Consider the following 15149-nt stretch of genomic DNA (forward strand, 5'->3'; position numbering starts at 1 on the left):
CCACATCCTTTCTACACTGGGGGCCCCAAAACTGGACACAATACTCCAAATGTGGCCTCAACAATACCAAGTAGGGGGGAACAACAGCCTCTCTAGATCTGCTCAAAATGCTCGTCCTAATGCACCCCAATATGCCATTGGTCTTCTTGGCTACAGAGGCACAATGTTTGCTCATATCCAGCCTTTCATCCACTATAATCCCCAGGTCCTTTTCTGCTGCGCTGTTGCTTAGCCAGTCAGTCCCCAGCCTATAACGGCTACATCTACACGTGCACCCAACATCGAAATAGTCTATTTCGATGAATAACGTCTACACGTCCTCCAGGGCCGGCAACGTCGATGTTCAACTTCGACGTTGCTCAGCCCAACATCGAAATAGGCGCAGCGAGGGAACGTCTACACGTCAAAGTAGCACACATCGAAATAGGGATGCCAGGCACAGCTGCAGACAGGGTCACAGGGCGGACTCAACAGCAAGCCGCTCCCTTAAAGGGCCCCTCCCAGACACACTTGCACTAAACAGCACAAGACGCACAGAGCCGACAACGAGTTGCAGACCCTGTGCATGCAGCATGAATCCCCCGCTGCAGCAGCAGCAGCCAGAAGCCCTGGGCTAAGGGCTGCTGCCCACGGTGACCATAGAGCCCTGCAGGGGCTGGAGAGAGAGCATCTCTCAACCCCCCAGCTGATGGCCGCCATGGAGGACCCGGCAATTTCGACGTTGCGGGACGCGGATCGTCTACACTGTCCCTACTTCGACGTTGAACGTCGAAGTAGGGCTCTATTCCTATCCGCTCATGGGGTTAGCGACTTCGACGTCTCGCCGCCTAACATCGAAGTTAACTTCGAAATAGCGCCCGACGCGTGTAGACATGACGGTCGCTATTTCGAAGTTAGTGCCGCTACTTCGAAGTAGCGTGCACGTGTAGACGCAGCTAACAATGCCAGGGATTCTTCCATCCCAAGTGCACGATTCAACACTTCTCCTTGTTGAACTGCATCAGATTTCTTTTGGCCCAGTCCTCCAATTTATCCAGGTCACTCTGGATCCTATCTCTACCCTCCAACATATCTACCTCTCCCTCGAGTTTGGTGTCATCCGGAGACTTGCTGAGGGTGCAATCCAGTCCCTCCTCCAGGTCATTAATAAAAAGCTTGAACAACACTGGCCCCAGAACGGAGCCATGGGGCACTCCACATGAACCGACCACCATCCAGATATGGAGATATTAACAGCTACCCATTGGGCCTGACCTTCAAGCCAGCTTTCTGTGCATCTTATAGTCCATGAATCCAATCCATACTTCCTTAACTTACGGACAAGAATGTTGCGGGAGACCCTATCAAAAGCTTTACTGAGGTCAAGGTATGTCACATCCACTGACCTCCCAAGTCCACAGTGAATACATATTGACTGCTCTTGATCTCTTTCTCCTCTCCCAGGTGCTCCAAAATGGGTTCTGTGAGTATCCCTTCCATTATATTCCCCGGTACTGAGGTGAGGCTGACTGGACAATAGTTCCCTGGATTGCCCTTCTTTCCTTTTTTAAAGTTGGGCGCAACATTTGCCTTTTTCCAATCCTCTGGAATCAATCCCAATGTCCAAGAGTCTTCAGAGATAATGGGCCAAAGGCTTAGCAATGATGTCTGCCAATTCCCTTAGTACCATTGGGTGCATTAAATCCAGACCCATGGATTTGTGTACATCTAGTTTTTCTAAGTAGCTCTTAACTCGTTCCTTCCCCACTGAGGGCTGCCCTCCACCTTCCCACACTGCATTGTCTAGCACCTTATTGTGGGAGCTGTCTTTGCCCGTGAAGACTCTCCCTAGGTTACTACTCTCATCCAGTAATGTCCCCACACCTTCACTGATAACCGTCTTATTGTTAACATGGCTGCAGAAACCCTTCTTGTTACCCTTCACATCCTTTGCCAGCTGCAGGTCCAATTGTGCCTTTGCTGTCCTGATTACTGCCCGGCATTTTCCAGCTGTATATTTATACTCCCCCTTAGTTATCTTTCAATGTTTCCACTTCTAATATGCATCCTTTTTAAGCTGACCAAGGATTTCCCTGTTTTTACCCTTCCATTACCTTGCTCCAGTTCTGCAAATCATCCCACTGAGGCTCCATTGTTCCAGTCACTTCATACTTAGACTGTGCTGGGGCCTTTTGTTTGTCCTGTTCGTTTCCTCAGTAGGTTTGCATTTATAATCTGAAGAGTTTGGAATTTCTTACTATCAGTTGAATAGATTTTTTGTCTTTTTTGTCCTCTCAGTAGAGTTAAGAATTCTGGTTTAGACATCTGTAGAGCTACAAAGATGTTTTGTAAATCTTTACCAAGAAACTGCTGTGAAACTTACTTTTTGTCACACCGACAGCTGTCAAAAACTTAGTGGTGATCGCAGAATCATAGCCAGAACATTACAGTAATTTCCCAGTGCGAGTGAATTCCATGTCTCTCATACATACTTAAGCTTTTGCCGTGACTGTAGTCTGTTGTGCTAGCGGTTGTCTGAGAGAGGAATCTTTGCAATAAGGTAATTCGTTATTGATATCAACCACAAGATGCCCATTCCATTCAGCGTGTGTGTAGCAGAGCCTTGTGGTGTGCTCTGATATTACAAACCTCATAAGTTGTTCACTTAGAATGCTTGCAACTTGTTCAGTGCATCATTTGACAGTAAAACTTAACATATGACAGAGGTACCTATTTTTTTTTTAATTCTGTTTCTGCTAGTTTTACTTCCAATGCCAGTCAGACTGCCACAGTAAGAACCAGATCACATGCACAAACCATCAGTCTGTTTCTAACAGTCTCAGCTCTTGGTGATAGAAAATGGAGTAATTCAACATTTTAACTAGGTAGCTGAGAAACATTTCTAAACATTTGGGTCTCTGCACTTCAACTGCATTAAATACTGCTGAAATTACATTTTTCTGCTTAACTTTTCTTCTGACTCCTGTGAATTTGACCCTGGAGAGGAAGAAAGATCGCTCAGCATATATCATTATCAATGTGAAGGGTTAGTCCATTTAAGAATTATTCAAAATATTGTAATAAGTTGTATGATGGGTCATTAGGCTGGCAACAGTATTTGCTTGTCAAAACAAGGGAGGATGGTAAGGAACTGTGGAAGGATTTTATAGCAAAATTAAACCAGAAATATTTTGAAATGAGACAGTGGGCATAGAAATACAGCTTTGGTCCTGCTCTACTGAGGCTATGTCTACACAAGAAGCCTCTGTCAACAGAAGTCGCTGTCAGAAGGGATTTCGCGGCAGGATCTCTATGACAGATTGCTTCCACACATATAAGCAGATTGAAAGAGCAATTCACTCTGTCAACAGAGAGCAGCCAAACTGCCTGGATGCTCTCTAAAGAGAACAGCTGACTGGAAGCTCTGCTGACAGGGCTGCCTGGTGAACCAGAAACCCTGTCTGTCAACAGAAGAGTCCCAGAGCACCTACACTTCTGTTTTGTTGACAGCACACTGTTGAGAGAGGCGTTACACCCGAACAAGAAGAGGTATAACGCTGCTGACAGACATGCTGGGTTTTGTCAACAGACTGTAGACAAAGCGCATTTGCATGTAGATACTCTGCCCAGTTTTGCAGGGAAAAGCCTCTTGTGTAGATGGAGCCTGAGAGTGTAGTCTAAGCAAAGAGGGCATGTTCTGTGGCCAAAAACTCTGTTGCAAGAAAGGAAGACAGATTGAGTTCCATGGAGAGAAGATGTTTCTAATATAAAGATCATGGCTGTTTTGAAATGTAGGAGGCTGGTATTTCATTTTCAAGGTACGTGAAGTAATTACATGCTACATGTGTCCATCAGTGGGGGTTTCCAGCAACCAGGATGTTACCCCTCCCGCTGGGGTGTATGGGCGAAACACTGGACAGGAGTCCCCTCTCACATCAGTTATGTGCAGTTGTAACTCCATGGGCATCGTTGAGCTAGTTATTTCTGGGTTAGCCTTGTACAAGAGAGAAGAGAACTGGACCCAATGATTCAGGCTGTGTCTACACTATGAGCTAAAATCAATTTTCTTAACATAGATTTATTAATGCTGCTAACATCATATAAGCCATCATGAGCCAACAATGCCCAGATGGTTTGTATATTGGACAGACTTCTAACTCCCTTAAACAAAGGGTTAATGGGCACAAAACAGACATCAAAACACTCCAAATCCACAAACCAGTTAGTCAACATTTTAATGGAATGGGGCATTCTGTCAATGACCTCAAGGTATGTGTGTTACTGAAAAAGAATTTTCACACCCTTCTTCAAAGGAAAGCAGCTGAGCTGGCTTTTATATTCAAATTTGGGACATTAACACATGGTTTAAACCGGGACAGGAACTTTCTGAGTCACTACAGGGGCTCGTCTGCATACTTGGCTTAATCTAATTCTTAACCTCCCCCCACCCCGACCCCTCCACTCTCTGATTTGCTCACCTTGATTATCTTTTTCTGATTTGTCCTCCTTGCTTACTGTTTTTGGTTCTCTGTGCCTTAAATATTGAGTCTGTTCTGGTCTGGCTATGGTCTGAAGAAGTGGGTCTGTCCCACCAAAGCTCACCTAACAAACTATTTTGTTGGTCTTTAAAGTGCTACTTGACTGCTTTTTTGTTTTGATAGTGTATAGACTAGGACGGCTTCTACTCTGTTACTATTCTAAAGTGGATAGAAACTTGCTAAATCATCGGGCTCAACAGGTAATGATCAATGGCTTTACGTGTTGTTGGTGGCCAGTGTGAAGCAGAGTGCCCCAAGGGTTGATTCTAGGGTCGGCTTTGTTCAACATCTTTATTAATGACTTGTATGATGGGAACAGATTGCATTCTCAGCAAATCTGTAGATGACACTGAACTAGAGGGAGAGGTTGGTACACTGGAGGGTAGGGAGAGGGTACAGAGAGACCTAGATAAATTGGACGATTTGGCCAAAAGTAATCTGATGAGGTTCAACAAGGAGAAATGCAGAGTTTTGCACTTGGGACGGAAGAATCCCAGGCATTGTTACAGGCTGGGGACTGACTAGTTAAGCAGCAATGCAGTGAAGAAGCAACTGGGGACAACAGAGAATGAGAGGCTGGATATGAGTCAACCGTGTGCCCTTGTAGCCATGAAAGCTAACAGCATATTGTGGTGCATAAGGAGAAGCATTTCCAGCAGATCTAGAGAAGTTATTATTCTCCTATATTTGGAACTGGTGAGGCCACATCTGGAGTATTGCATCCTGTTCTGGGCCCCCCAGTGCAGAAAGGATGTGGACACAATGGAGTGGGTTCAGTGGAGGGCAACAAAAATGATCAGGGCTGGGGCACATGACCTCTGAGGAGGACCTCTTATTTAGTTTGCAGAAGAGTGAGGGCCAATTTGATAGCTGCCTTCAACTTCCTGAAGGATGAATCTAAAGAGGCCATTCCCTCTTGTGACTGATGGCAAAACAAGGAGCAATAGTCAGAAGTTACAGAGGGGGAGGCGTACGTTGGATATTAGGAAAAACTGTTTCACCAGGAGGGTGGTGAAGCACTGGAATGTGTTACATAGGCTACGTCTACACATGAAGCCTACATTGAAGTAGCCTATTTCGATGTGGCGACATCGAAATAGACTATTTCGATGAATAACGTCTACACGTCCTCCAGGGCTGGCAACGTCGATGTTCAACATCGACGTTGCGCAGCACCACATCGAAATAGGTGCTGCGAGGGAACATCTACACACCAAAGTAGCACACATCGAAATAAGGGTGCCAGGCACAGCTGCAGACAGGGTCACAGGGCGGACTCAACAGCAAGCCGCTCCCTTAAAGGGCCCCTCCCAGACACAGTTGCACTAAACAACACAAGGTACACAGAGCTGACAACTGGTTGCAGACCCTGTGCATGCAGCATGGATCCCCAGCTGCCGCAGAAGCAGCCAGAAGCCCTGGGCTAAGGGCTGCTGCACACGGTGACCATAGAGCCCCGCAGGGGCTGGAGAGAGAGCGTCTCTCAACCCCTCAGCTGATGGCCGCCATGGCGGACCCCGCTATTTCGAAGTTGCAGGACGCACAACGACTACACGGTCCCTACTTCGACGTTGAACGTCGAAGTAGGGCGCTGTTCCCATCCCCTCATGGGGTTAGCGGCTTCGACGTCTCGCCACCTAACGTCGATGTTAACATCGAAATAGTGCCCAACACGTGTAGCCGTGACGGGCGCTATTTCGAAGTTAGTCCCGCTACTTTGAAGTAGTGTGCACGTGTAGACATGGCTATAGTGTGACAAATCACAGACTGCAGCTGACAAGTGCCTGATGGAGGGGGAACATTTTGGGTTCTGGATGAACTCCTTTGTGTTCCCTCCATAGTTCACAGAGGTCCAGTCCTGCAGGCTGGGTAGGCAGCTGGGGCTTGTCGGGAGTCAGCCAGCAACAGGGTGCAATCAAGCACCTGCGACCAGTTAAGGCCCCCAGGCTCCCTATAAAAGGCTTCTCCAGGCAGCAGGAGATGTGGGGGAGTGATGCGCAGAGGGAAGGAGGTTTGGAGAGCAGAGCAGTGCTGAGTGACACCAGCAGCAAAGTTCTAGGGGGGTGGGAGGTACCAGAGAGAAGTGGTGGGTGAAGAGGCCCAGGGAAAGGTTACTGCCATGGGACAGGGGCAAAAGCCCCACCAACTCCCTTCTTCCCTAGGGTAAAGGGCAGTGAGTGGTACTGAACTTCCCCTACCCTTCCCCCTGGAGGGCTGCCCAACTGGGGCAATACCAGAGCAACTGAAGACTGGTGGAGAGGGACATACTCCTCCTCCAGTCAGGAGAGGCCTGTGACGAAAGTGGCTTGGTAAAGGGAGACCCTTGTCTTCAGGAAGTCCCAGGGCAACAAAAGGGGTTTCTGAGACACACGTGGAACTGCCTGGAAGCGCAGAACCCGTAAGGAACTGACAAGGGATCTGTCACACTAGAGAGATGGTGGAATCTCCATCCCTAGAAGTTTTTAAGTCCCAGCTTGACAAAGTCCTGACTGGGATGGTTTAGTTAGGGTTAATTCTGCCTCATGGTGACTTCCTGAGGTCCCTTCCAGCCCTAGGATTCTATGATGCTACGTCATTTATTCCATTGTTTGACCCAAAACCTGCTGTAGAAAGGCCAAGCCAGCCTTGACCCTGCTTATCTAGTGTAGAGGTGCCACTGTTCTGCTCCAGGGCTCTCAGCAGGTGAGCCCTCAGGAAAATCCTGGCTGTTGGTATGAGTGCCCGACACTGTGAGACAGTGCCTCACAGCTGGACTTTCAGAGCAGTTCATTCCATTGTAACAGAATGTACTCTTCATCTCTGGACATTCATGGGTCTCTCCTGTCATTCAGAAAATTAAATCTTGAAGTTTGTGTGTGGCAGACTCTGGGGGTGAGGGCGGGAGGAGAGAAGTGGAAGGAAGAAGCAAACTCATTTGAAGAGCCTGCCATCCTAGCAAATGCTTCATTGGCAGCAGCCCTTCGTGACATCTCAAAGCTGGAGGGTATGCTGCAATGGCGTGCTTGGAAGTAGCCAGCATGGAGAAAAGAAAATTGTTGAGTCAGGTTCAAGTTTAGTGGAGCCTGCAGGGGTGGACACAAGTGCAAGGGCTTTTTGGAGTAGAGAAGCCATGAGCTGTGGGAGATGGAAGTTAGGAGATGAAAAGAGGAGATCACTTTTGTCACTAGGAAATAGAGAATTGTTCCCACAGTTCCAGGGGGATAGCGATCTGTATGGCGAAGAGTAACTGTATCAGAGAAGTCATGGGGTGAAGCCATGACCTGGTGAGGAAAAGGTGCTTGGGGGCTTTACAGGCACAGGATGGCACAGGAGGAAGTCATTTAAGATGCTAGGAAAATCACAACAGACTGTTTCTGTTACAATAGTCAATAGTGAGAAAATTCATGTGTCTGTTGAAGCCGAAAGTTGAAAATGACAAATGTAACAGTATCAGAGAGGTAGCCGTGTTAGTCTGTAGCATCAAGAACAACAAGAAGTCTTGTGGCACCTTATAGACTAACAGATATTTTGGAGCACCTGATGAAGCAGGTTTTTGCCCACGAAAACGTAGCAGTGTGTGATGTGAAAGGGGGTGTCCCCCAGATCAAAGCCATTGGCCTCTGTGGCATGCAGACTTGGGCTTGGGCTGTTTTTTTACAGGACAACAAGGGCTGTGCACGCTTCTTTCAAATGTAACCTTGGACTGATGAATGATTCTGCAGCGTGAGAGAGAACATGGTGCCCTGACTGCAGATCAAACGTGTCATGTAAATTGGATAGGAACGGAGACTGCCACTTCAAACTTCTGATGAATTAACAGTAGCAAGGTTGCCGTTGTGCAAAGGCAGATTAGGCTTTGTAATTCCTTGTCCGGGAAAGAGTCATATTTACTTACCACAGGTCTTCTCTGGAGGGACACGTTCTTACATCAGCACATATTTTGGCCCTTTTGCTTCTTGTGACCATTATTATTAACCAATCTAATGTTTTTGTGTGGGAGCCAAGGCTGAGGAAGGAAAAGAAACCATGGAATTGTAGACTATAGAATCATGAAGTAACCTACCCCAGTTCTTCACCACCCGCCATGAATGAGTCAATGAATGTAAACAAGGTGATATCACTCGCTATTACAAAAAAGTTGTGTTTACAACGTTACGCTGTAACCGTGCCTGTAATCTGTTTACATCCCTGGGTGTAGTTAATAGGAGTGCTTAACAACGCATGGGTCTTGGCTTTGCTGTCCACAACTGTGGAGGACAATCTATGGCTCAGAAGCCACATGTTGCCATTAGGGTTGTGTGCATGGGCTGCAAGACACTTTGTTTGCTGTTGCCCACAGTGCACAGGGTTGCCAGATTCTGCTGGCTTCCATGCATGTGGGGTTTTCACAGTGGTATTAGCAGAGAGCCACGCACGTAAAGCAAGGGCCTGTGAAGTGAGGTGTGTGCTGACTGCACGTAGAATTGACTATAAGAGCTGTGCGTGTCCTTTGCATCCAGTCACTGCTCATCTGGGCTCACCTCTGCATCCAGTCTGCTATGGTTCAGCTGGCACACTCCACAAATTCTGCAGCTCAAGGGACACAAGTGTAGTTGGCAGAACTACCCTGTCCAAGGAGACCATCTTGGCTACAACAATCTTGCATCCCACTGAAATGGAGAACCACTTGGGCAGCCCACTCACTAGCCTAGGTTGCCCACTACTGGTCTAAAATGATGTGCAGGCACCTTTGTTTTATGACAGTCATGGGTCTCTTGGCTTTCCCCAGAATTGAGCCAGATCTTGAATCCACTAAAATAAACTACAACGTTTCTTCCTTGTCAGTGGCTATAGAGTCAAGACCACTACGACACTATTCCCTGGGACAAGTTAAAAAAGATTTAAACTGAGCTTCAGCTTGCCACTCAAGGGGAGTGCTGAGCAGGCTCGCACTAAGCTTTGTCAGCCATAGGCACAATAAATTTTGTTATATGCACTGAGGTATATGTGAATGTGCACCACCAGTAGAAACACATGCGACCAGCTGTGAGCACCCTGGGAGTTGTGTTAATCAGAATCTCTCCTGAGTGTTTGCCCAAGTGCTGAGCTGACACAGGACGCTGCTGCTGAGCCTTCTCTGTCCCAAGATGCTGTTTAAACAGCCAGGTTGGGTTCAAGGTGCCTTGTCTGGATCAGGGAATAAGGAGCTGAAAGTTTTCATGGGTAATTTTGTGTTTGCTTTCCCTGCTCTAAAGGACAATTGATATCACAGCAACAGTGATGGCAGTGGCTGTTTATCATCTTCCTCTCCTCCACACTGTCCAAGTGCACAGCAGCTGCCTTAACTGCTGCCTTACCGGGGGGAGGGAGGCTACGTATTTGCGGTGGCTGTATGTGAAAAAGTGGCTGGTCACACTTTGTGTGTGCGTGTGCGTGTGCGTGTGTGTGCGTGTGCTGTTTTGTGACCAATGTGCGTGAAAGTTAAATACAACTTTCCTCCCTCTGTCCAGGGCCAAGTAGCAGTTAGGAAGCTGCCAGGCTGCTGTATGATGTTCTCCACTCAGTGGAGAGTGCAAGGAAGCTTGTGTGGTATCTGGAAGGCTGAGCTCCTTGGCTGGACTGGACAGTGGAGCTCATGGGCAGGGGAGAAAAGCTCACGCTACAGCTGGGAGGTGTTGTTACTTAGGAGGAAGTGGGAGGACACAGCTACATTTCTAAATGATGCTTATAGAGAGGGGGAAGCTGATGGTGAGTCAGAGGCTGTATCTACACTACGACATCAATTTGAATTTCAAGGGCTACGTCTACACTAGGATACTACATCGAAGTAGCCAGTTTCGAAGTAAGAACATTAAAACAGGCTACTTCGATGGTTATCATCTACACGTCCTCCAGGGCTGGCAACGTTGATGTTCAACATCAAAGTAGTGCTGGGGAATATCGAAAAGAGCCGCCCCGGAAGGAAACGCGGAGTGTCCACACACACATGCCCCCTCTTTCGAAATAAGGGGCCAGGAAAGTCCGCAGACTGGGTCACAGAGCACACTTGCCCTTCTGGGGCAGCTGCAAGCCGCTCCCTTAAAGGGCCCCCCCAGACACACTCGGCCTGCACCGCACGAGCAGCCCTGCATTGGTGAGACAAGCCTCGCAGACCTCGAGCCCACAGACATGGACGTCCAGCAGCAGCTGGAAGCCCTACAAGCCACCTCCCATGGAGCAGGTGCCCTTCTAGATGCTGCCTGGGCAGCCGCCCAGCAGCTTCTGGAATGGGAGCCCTCCCCAGGAGCACCAGGAGACGCCCCCGACCATTGGGCCCTCCTGCTCCCCCCCCGCCGGGTGCCCCGCCGACTCTGGAGCTACCCCTCCAGCACCGAGTGGTGGGAGCACCTGGTTATGGGGGAATGGAATGGTGACCAGTGGCTGCGGAACTTCCGCATGAGCCGGCAGATCTTCCTGGAGCTCTGCCGGTGGTTCACCCCTGCACTCAGGCACCAGGACACCCGCATGCGGCGCGCCCTCCCCATTGAGAAGAGGGTTGCAATAGCTGTCTGGAAGCTGCCCACTCCAGACAGCTACCACTCCATGGGACAGCAGTTTGGAATGGGAAAGGCCACAGTTGGGGCTGTCCTCATGGAGGTAAGGAGGCCTGGGGCTGAACCCCCTGGAGAGGGGGGCCTGGGAAGGGGGGCTGAGGAGGGGGCCCGGGTGAGGGGGGCCTGGGGAGGGGGGCCTGGGTGAGGGGGGGTGAGGAGGGGTGCCGGGTGAGGGGGGCCTGGGTGAGGGGGGTCACACTCTGCAAACCCTCACGGGCACCCATGTTCCCTCCCCACAGGTGGTGCATGCACTCAATGCCCTGCTGCTGAAGAGGGTCGTCCGAGTTGGGGACCTGGACGCAGCCGTTGAAGGATTCGCCGCCATGGGATTCCCCAACTGCTTTGGAGCCCTTGATGGGACCCACATCCCCGTCCGTGCCCCAGTCCACAGTGGTGGGCGCTACATCAACAGGAAGGGCTACCACTCTGTGGTCCTGCAGGCCATGGTCGACAGCCGTGGCCGCTTCCAGGAAATCTATGTGGGCTGGCCTGGCTCTACCCATGACACCCGTGTTTTCTGGAATTCGGGACTATGCCGCCGACTGCAGGCGGGGACCTACATCCCCCAGAGGGAGATCCCTCTAGGGGATACCACCACTGTACCCCTCTGCCTTGTGGGGGATGCGGCATACCCCCTCCAGCCCTGGCTTACACGGCCCTATACGGCCCACCTCACTGATAGCCAGGAGCACTACAACGCCCGACTCAACCATGCCCGACAAGTGGTCAAGCGAGCCTTTGGGCACCTGAAGGGCCGCTGGTGTTGCCTCCTGGCATGCCTAGGCCTGGGCCTCCCAAACATTCCCCAGGTTGTGGGGGCCTGCTGCACACTCCACAACCTGGTGGAAAGCAAGGGGGAGGCCTTCGTGCAGGGCTGGGCACAGGAGGCCGCCACAGCCTACCCCCAGCCAGCTGCTGCCCCGAGCCGCCAGGCCCACCAGGATGGGGTCCGGGTCCGGGAGGCCCTAAGGGAGTACTTTGACCAGTGGGCCCAGTGAGCGACCCCCCCGGCCATCCCTGCACCCTGCCCCAGCACCCACACCCCACCCTCACCAAAAGCACACAGGACACAGGTTTTTGGAAAAATAAAACTGTCATTATTATTTATAGGAACAAAAATGTTGCCTTTTTTCAGCATATAATAATATTAGCAAATAAAACATATTCAAATAACAATAATAATAAACTATATACACGTGGGGACATCTCTAATAAACTATGTATGGGGGGGTCAACTATAAATAACTATATACAGGGTGGGGACAACTGTGTACGGGGGGAGACGTGGGAAGGCCACACATCGGCCCATCATTCTGAGGCAGGGGTGGAAAGGCACGAGCCCCACCGCGTTCGGCTGGCCGGTCCCCCTCTCAGCCAGGGTCCCCGGCGAGGCTGGCTGGGGGTCGGGAGGATGGGGAGGTATGGCCAAGGCAGGTCCTCGGCCCCAGGTGTCTCCTGCCCTGAGGAGCTGGTGGGTGGGGCAGCAGGCGGGACATCAGCAGGCAGGGCGGCGGGGAGGGCAGCACGGAGGACATTGTGGGGGGCCAGATGGGCCACCAGTTCCTCAAAGGTGTTGGCCACCCAGTTGAAGGTGGCTATAAACTCCCACCAGGCCTCCCAGTGCCAGGCGGCCTCCCGCTCCTTGAATTGGAGCCTCCGCTCCATGAGGTCCGCCTGGCGCCGGACGGCTGCAGCCACCTCCGGGTCATGTGTGCCCCGGCAGGGGTGGGCCCGTCCCGATGCAGGCGGTGACCCCGGGTGTTGGTGGTCCAGTGGTCTTGGAGGACTGTCTGGGACCACAGATGGTGCGGCTGCAGAAATGGGGGGAAAGGAGGAAGGGAGGCTGTGAGTACCCAGCCTTGACCTGTGGCCCACCCCCATACCCCCAAGGGCCTGTGTCCCCCCCCATCCCCCATTAGTGCGTGCAGTGATCCTGTGGGTGGCCCCTTCCAGTGGTCCATCCCTCTCCCCTCCCACCGGGGGTGGGGCATGGCACTGTCCATGGGTGGAAGTGCTGCTGGGCACTGGTGGCTGTGGCACCGTCCCTGTGCTGTGGTGTGCCTGGGCCATGGCAGGCTGGGGTCTTGTGGGGATGTTGAGGGCCCCCAGTGAAGTGGTGCTCCCGCCCCATGCTCAGGGGGTCTGTGCCCTGTGGGGTACGTACCTGACGGTGCACTGCCAGGATCAGGAGATGCCCATCTAGCGGACACCCGGCTGGAGCTGCGGGACGGGGTGTCCAGCACGAGCTCCCCCTCCTCACTGGACCACTCGGTGGCTGGGGTGGAGGGTCCTGGCTCTAGCCCTGGGGGGCAGGACTGGCCTCCGGACCCGACCCTGGCTCCGAGTCCGGCTGGGGCTTGTTGGCCATGGTGTCAAGGGTGGCTGGGGGGGAGGAGGTGCCCCAGGGGCCCAGGATAGCCCTGAGCTCCCGGTAATAGGGGCAAGTGGCGGGGGCAGCCCCAGACCGGCTGGCCGACTCCCGGGCCCAGGCGTAACCCTGCTGCAACTCCTTGACCTTACTCCTGACATGGTCAGGAGTGCGGGCAGGGTGAGCCCGGGCAGCCAGGCCCTCGGCCAGCCGGGCGAATGCCTCCGCGTTCCGCCGCTTGCTCCCCATGATGTGCAGCACCTCCTGCTCACCCCAGAGCCCCAGCAGGTCACGGAGCTCAGGGTCAGTCCAGGAGGCGCCCCGCTTCCTACCCCGCCGGCTGGAGGCCTGGGATCCCTGAGATGGCCCAGAGGGGGAGCTCTGGGGATGCTCGGGAGGCTGGCTGGCTGCCATCGTGTCCCTCTGGGCTGTGCAGGGACACCTCGTGGCACGGCTGCTGCATGCACGCTGTCAGCTTCCTGTGACGGGGTTTCCGGGTCCATGCGGCTTTCAGAACCGCTGGGCACAGAGATCATAGAGCCCTGAAGGGGCTGGCCAGCACATCTCAGCCCCTCAGCTGATTGCCGCCGTGGAGGACCCTGCTATTTCGAAGTAGTGGGACGCGGATCACCTACACACATCCCACTTAGACGTTCAACGGCGACGTAGGGCGCTATTCCCATCTTCTGATGGGGATAGCGATTTCGACATCTCGCCGCTTAACGTTGATTTGAACGTCGAAGTAGCACACGGCGCGTGTAGACGCAACGTGCTATTTCGACATTGCGCGTGCTAGAAGTGGGTTGGGGGTGGGTATAGGTACAAGTTTGAAAGCTGTAGTTCTGTGCCCTTCAGAACATCATGTTAATGTTTCTTAGGATGCTTCTCCTTTGTGGAGATCTCCTCGAAGCCCTGATCCAGGCGTTCTTCTATTTTTTTCACAAGGTTCTCGGGCAGGCCTGCCTTGTTGCAGCATCCATGATAGCACACCTTGCCATGCCAGGCAACCAGGTAAGGAGCTGGTGTCATGGCACCACACAGCATTTTAGCAAATTTTCCAGGCTTTTGGTCACACAGTAGGAGTAGCTGTTCTTTCTCCATTTCTGTTAGTTTTAGAAGGGTGATGTCATCATTGGGAACCTGCAGAAGCACAGGAATTCGCATTAAAAAAAAAAACGTTTCCTGCCCCTTTACATTTGCCTGCAGCAGCTGCTCCATTCCCCACACCACAATGTGGTTTGCAGGCTCTGCAGGGGTTCCGCCAAAATGTCCCTTTCCAACCAGCATTTTTTTGTTTTTAAGGACTCCCCCTCCCCACCATGTGGCTTTGGGGCTCTGATGGGCTTTCCCATCCCATGTCACTTTCCCCCAGCATTTCTTTTCCACCATTTCTTAACATTTTCCTGGATCGCATCGTGCCCTGCGGCTGCTGGGCTCTGCTGGGTGTTTACCATCCAATGCCCCCTTTTCCCAGCATTTCTATTCATTTTTTCTGGGACTTCCTGTTGTCACACGGCTGCCGAGCTCTGCTGTACTTTTTCCCTCCCATGTCCCTTTACATCCAGCCTTTCTTTGGATTACTTTTTTTTCTTTACATTATTTTTATTGTACATCAAACCCCCACACGCAGCCATCCATTTTTAACTGCCACAGGACACCTGACTAGGACACCTGGCAGCTTCTTCTGCTTTGCAGACCTTCCCATTCCCCATA

The 15149-nt window shown here is 51.6% G+C and overlaps 1 protein-coding gene across 2 annotated transcripts in view; it reads left to right on the forward strand.

Annotated features, from left to right (window-relative positions):
- Window positions 1-15149, forward strand: part of LOC142024381 (leucine-rich repeat and fibronectin type III domain-containing protein 1-like protein) — a 372892-nt gene that overhangs the window by 98976 nt on the left and 258767 nt on the right. The window contains exon 2 of one of the 2 annotated variants that reach the window (XR_012648459.1): window positions 14382-14447. The exons of the other annotated variant lie outside the window; for it this stretch is intronic. The gene's annotated coding sequence lies outside the window, so the exon portion shown is untranslated. The remainder of the gene's footprint in view (window positions 1-14381; window positions 14448-15149) is intronic. 2 annotated transcript variants of the gene reach the window in all.

Source organism: Carettochelys insculpta, chromosome 22 (genome assembly GCF_033958435.1).
Source record: "Carettochelys insculpta isolate YL-2023 chromosome 22, ASM3395843v1, whole genome shotgun sequence".
NCBI classification, from domain to species: Eukaryota; Metazoa; Chordata; order Testudines; family Carettochelyidae; genus Carettochelys; species Carettochelys insculpta.